Consider the following 6,235-nt stretch of genomic DNA (forward strand, 5'->3'; position numbering starts at 1 on the left):
AGGGCAAAGCCCAGATACATTTCCTGGGAAAAGTCCCTAGGAAAGGAGCATAGTTCGTATCCAATCTGGAAATGAATGTTTACTCTAGACACACTCACATATACATCAAATCAAATAAGCCTAGGCGACAAAATTATCCTTTTTAATGGGACAGTAGACTTCATTATTTTATAAAATGACATAATAAAAAAAAAAAAAATGTCCAGAATGCTATGTGGCATGTGAGTGTGAAACTCTGTAGCACTGAAGCTACACATACAAGGTTGATATCTGTTGTCACGTGGAATGTAGCAACATCCACTTAAATTCTTTTTTCCCTAACATAAAGGAGTATTTGATTGTTTTCCTTAAATCAGATTATCTGTATTTAATGGCTCCAATAAAAAACACAGATTAGATATTACCACACCACCATATAACACCTTTTCTCTGCAAACATCAAAATTATTACTAATATCTGATTGAGCGCACTTTAATCTTAGTGTAGCCATCAGATCACACTATGGAGCTTAGTAGAACTAGCCCAGAATAATGCAGGGTTCATGATTCTGTATGGATCTCCCTTCCCAGCTAGTAGGTCCTAACCTTAGTATGCATCAAAGCCCATGAGTTTGCATACATTTCACTAGAGGGTACCATTAGGTGCATTTGTTTGGTTGCACCAATACAATAAGGACCTTCTGACACATCTAATTTATTATAAAGTTAGTTTACTCCATGTTTAAAAAACCATCAGAATCTTGAATGCCAATTTAAGCAAGTGTATTTGTTAATTGATTATACCACATACCTACGTCAATACAGATTCTCTACTCCTGCTCCCTGACCATATGCATTCATAGAGATCAGCATACCTGGCAACTCTCATGGTCTGACCCAAGTCTCAGGGTACTTGGTGTGATTCTTGGTGGGATATCAGGATCTAAGGGTGAAAAGGCAAAATCTCAGAATCACATAGTCTGGAGCCGACTCATTTATCCTGTACATTGATCTGATGATATGTAAGACTCCTAATTAGTGCTTTTTGCTATGATAATTGATATCTCAGTTTAAGTGTATGTTACTCAATTAAGTGTATGTTAAAATATTGGCAAGGACAGTTATTAAAGTAATTTGGTTAACTAATTTGATGAGTTGCTACATAGAATCTATAAGACAGACTATTAAAGAGTTAATATTTCAATAGCCTCAGTGTCAGCTCATATAGAAGGATCTGGGGCATGGACCCATTTACTTGTAACAGCCATAAAGAAATCATGCAGGGCACCTTCAATTTAAGTGTGCCAAAATGTACATTTACCATTACACACCCCTGGTTAAAGGTGACCCCAGTTACACCAAAAATTTATGAACAAAAGGCATTTCCTATACCTACTGCTTTTAGCTAAATGAAATTATATCACTGTCACAATTCTAGAAGGTCCAAAAAGGTCATCGCCTAGAATTTCAAAATAAGGTCTGCATTTGTCTTGTAAAAGATGCACTTTGACCTCACTCAGCCATGTAATGTATGAAGTAAAGGGAAATTACTTTTTCCATTACAGAAGAATGTCTGGTATTTGTTAAGATAGCAGTGGAAACACTGGGACTTGTTATAGAAAGATTATAATAAAATAGCTGAGGGGTTTAGTTTGCCTAGCAGTGTAAAATAAAAGTATAAATCCAAAAATATAATGCTTTATGGGATTATGTGCCTTAGTACATTATTAAATATTATTATCACTGGGAATAAAAAATATATATTTTTATAACATATAGAAGATTATATGGGGCATATACAGTATACTGTGTATATATATATATATATATATATATATATATATATATATATATATATATATATATATATACTATCTGGACAAAAGTATTGGGACATTTGACCATTACACCAATAGGGACTATTATGACATTACATTCTAAATACATAGACATTAATAATGTCTGTTGGAATTTTTGCCTATTCATCTAGTAGAGCATTTGTGAGGTCAGGCACTGATGTTGGATGAGAAGGCCTGGCTCACAATCTCTGTTTCAGTTCATCCCAAAGATGTCCACACCAAACTCATCCAACCATGTTTCTGTGGACCTTGCTTTGTGCACATGTGACCATGCTGGAATAGAAAAGGGCCTTCCTCAAACTATTCCCATAATGTTGAAAGCATAGCATTGTCCAAAATGTCTTGGTATGGTGAAGCATTAAGATTACCCTTCACTGGAAGTAAATGGCCCAACCCCTGAAAAACAGCCCCAGACCCATATCCCTCCTCCACCAAACTTTACAGTTGGCACAATGCATTTAGGCAGGCAACGTTCTCTTGGCATCCTTCAAACCCAGACTTGCCCTTGTACGTTTGCGAACAGGACCCTCTCCACCTAATGTGTGTCAAATCTCGTCTCATACCCCTTGTATATATGTATTGTATTAAGCGCTGCGTAAATTGTTGGCGCTATATAAATAAAAAATAATAATAATCAGACTGCCAAACAGAGAAGCATGATCTGTCACTCCACAGAACACGTTTCCACAGCTCCAGAGTCCAGTGGAGGAGCTTTACAGCACTCGATCCAACTCTTTGCATTGTATTTGGTGATGTGAGGCTTGCATGCAGCTGCTCAGCCATGGAAGCCCATTCCATCAAGCTCCCGCCGCACACTTTTTGTGATGAATTTAATGAGAGTAGAAGTTTGGAGCTCTTCAGCGCTGACGACTTTTACGCACCATTTGTCTCAGCACTCATTGATCCTGCTCTGTGACTGTGGTCTTTTCTTTTTATGTGCTACTGTTCCTAAACATTTTCACTTCCTTTTTTATATGTATATCTATCAGGGATGACATTTCAAGAACTGACTTTTTGCAAACAGCATCCAATCACAGTACCAGCTTAAATTCACTGAGCTCTTCAGAACCACCCATTATTTGTATTGTTTGTAAATGCAGATTGTATGGCTAGGTGCTTGAGTTTATACACCTGTGGCAACGGGACACACCTGATTTCAATAATTAGGAAATGTGTCCCGATACTTGTGTCCAGTTTGTGTGTGTATGTATATATATATATATATATATATATTTTATATATATATATATATATATATATATATATACACAGTGATTTTCAGCAGGAACATGTAAAGCCCATATCTGGGTTAGGTTTATGGCAAAGGCTTGAAGTAAAATATATTAAAACCAAGCAAGGACATGTAAAAACAGGCGTGTAAGAATGGCAGTGGAGACAGGAATGTTTGGGGGAGTGTTAACTGTGAAATGCAGAAATAAAGGAAACAAGCAGAATGACAAAACGCAAAAAAGAATGCAGCAGCAAATGTTTGATTCATAGTGTTACCAGTGACATCATTTAGACAGTGTCTCGCAATACGGAGGTTTATTTGGTCAAGGCCTGTTATTAGTAGTTACTATTAATATATTCAATTTTTAGAACAACAGACAATATATGTAAGCACCATTTGGCAGCTGATCTTCAGATCTTCTTCTTTGGGAGTTGCACTCAGCGAAGTGATATTCGACCTCTTCCTTCCCTCCTTGGTCTGAAGGCCTGCAGGAGGGCCAGATCTTCTTGGTCCACTGGAAACATTGTCTGAGGCAGGTGCACCAACCAAAAGGTCTACCACAGTTCCCTCCCACCAAAAATCCCAAATCATAAGGGGTCCAGTGGCCTTTTCAGTGATTGAAAAGTTCTAAATGTGCTCCTTTGAATATTAAAAATAAAACCTTAATCAACAAAACACACATGCACAGTGAAGAAAAAACAGGGCCACACAGCATAAAAAGTACTGCCATTCTGGGCTCTAGCCTCTCTGGTATCATAAACAATTATTCCTCTGAACAGGCTGGGGCGCCTGGTGCATTTACCAGCAGTGTCAGACATGGAATGGGCAACTGTAACCTCTTGAGGTTGGGCTTTTGGATTAAAAACAAGCTTGCCCATAATGTTACATCATCGGCCAGTAGGATAAAAAATTAGCATGACAGTTTAGGAGATTGTTTAAAGTAAATACACCCCCTAGACACCCCCTGCCTCCACCACAAGAATAAATTAGATAATTGTGCCGGTGAAAATAATATCATAATGCTTAAAAGTGGTGTTATTGGAGCAGAGAAAGGCGTCTTGAAAGAACACAATGTGAAAATGTACTTTCCATAGTCAACACATTTTTCTGCCTAAAAATTGGAAAACCACGTATTATTTCTAAGTAGTAAAAAACATTTTTCTGGTAATTTTTCTGGTTTCTTCACGATCCTTTATTGTTTCCATTCCAACTATTGCATAATCACAACAATTCAAGCAGTGTCTTAACATTTTGTGGAATTATGCTTTTGGGGGTTTTCTTTCTCTTGGCATTGTTGAATGACAATTATTTATCCAAGAATTAGTTTCATCATGTTTTGGCATCAAACTGATAGAACAACCTCAATATGGTGATCACACTGTCCAAGGGTGGGGATTTCTCCATTACATTAGATATCTTGCCAGATATGTAAGTCTCAGCTGCTATTTTTGTCAGGCGGCACATACATTTATACACAAGGAACACGCTTGGTATTCATCGCTATGACTTTTAAGAAAACAAGCAAATTTATTGCCCAAAGCAGACAGATTTAATGTTGCTAAGTGAGTTTTTTTGTGCAAATTTGTAAATTATCGCCTAAACCATAAATATGGCTTGTTCCTCAAAGAGGGACACTTAGGAAATATAGTTATTTGCAAACTGTCCCGGTTTATTTTATTAAAAATGGTACCATCATAGTATCTGGGCTAGCAGATTACCCCATTAAAGTCGAAAACATACAAATATTCTATAGAAATGATCACTGAATTACTATGTATTCATAATGAAATGTACGGCTGCCACACGCCTACATTAAAGGATGTCACCAACGCTATCTACTATGAACCTCTTCTCAAATATTACAAAAGAATCAAAGTAAACCTCCAAAAAATAATTTTAGAGAATGATGAAATGATAATAAGTCATTGTATTAAATAATTCTGTTATTCACTCTACTGAAGAGCTTTGCATTCTCCATGAACTGATAATGGCATATAATTTAGTAGTATTGTGGCTCCTTTTCTTATACAGCTCTTGTGTTGGCATTTATAGAGTAAATTGACACTGGTATACTGTGTTTTTACATGTGCACGTGTTGGATATTTAATTCAACTTTCTACAGTGCATTTTATTTCTTTAGATGTGTTTTGTGGATTCTAGACTTATTTATTATGATCTGAAATGTACCATTTAAGACACACTAATGCTCTGTTTACCTCATTAAGTCATTTAGTAGGATTTTCTTCTGTTGAATAAATCTTGGTTTTGTAGCAGTCCCAGTCTAGAATTCATGATTTCTATTTGTAAATGAGTCGCACACCATGAATTAACAACCCACCATTAAAACAAGTGAGGTATCTCATAAAATGAGATTTAGCACAGCTTTAAAATCTATCGTTGATATATATTCTCAAATTGCTTTCTGTAGAACATATGCCAGAGAAACATAAAAAATAATACTCAAAACACCATGAGAAATGTTTCTGCTGCTAAAATTGGGATCACCAAGCCCTACAAAGCTTCATTTATGGAAAGCCCATCTACAAACAAGATGTATTGCGCTATAACAGCAGTGCGATAATATGTCAGTTCAAAGGTTAAATATTTTTGTGTAAAAGTGTAGATTCTTAATGGCCATGGAAAGTGCTAAACACATTTTTTTATGATTACTGCCAGTTGTGGATACCGCAACTGTTAATATTTACGGCTGATACCCCATAAAACCGGAGTCTTTCTTAGTAGCTCTGCGGGAGACAGATGAACATGAGTAAGTGTGAGCCTCACCTAGTCCCGTCCATATTGTGTTCCGTATCACTCTACGAACCCATATCTACCACCCACAGTGACTTTAGTATTTTCACGTGTTGGATAAAGACACATTATTGGTAGGATGTATATGCGGCTTTTTTAATATGTTCCTGATATGTTTCAAATTCTTCTAGAAAGGTCAACAAAGGCTAAGAAAGTTGTGGCCTAATGTCACACAGAACATGTGTTGGTGTTTATTTATATAATTGGCTGAATTTGGGTATTCAGAAGCCAACATCTGGCCTATTAGAACAAACACAAGTTTATAAAGTTACAAAACAACGTTTACCTCTGTCTAAACATAAATGAATCAAGAATAAGATACATTAGACATCACCCTTTTGGAATGGGATATAAA

The sequence above is a fragment of the Sceloporus occidentalis genome, unplaced genomic scaffold (genome assembly GCF_023333645.1).
Source record: "Sceloporus occidentalis isolate IW3139 unplaced genomic scaffold, rSceOcc1.0.p SCAF_15, whole genome shotgun sequence".
NCBI lineage: Eukaryota > Metazoa > Chordata > Lepidosauria > Squamata > Phrynosomatidae > Sceloporus > Sceloporus occidentalis.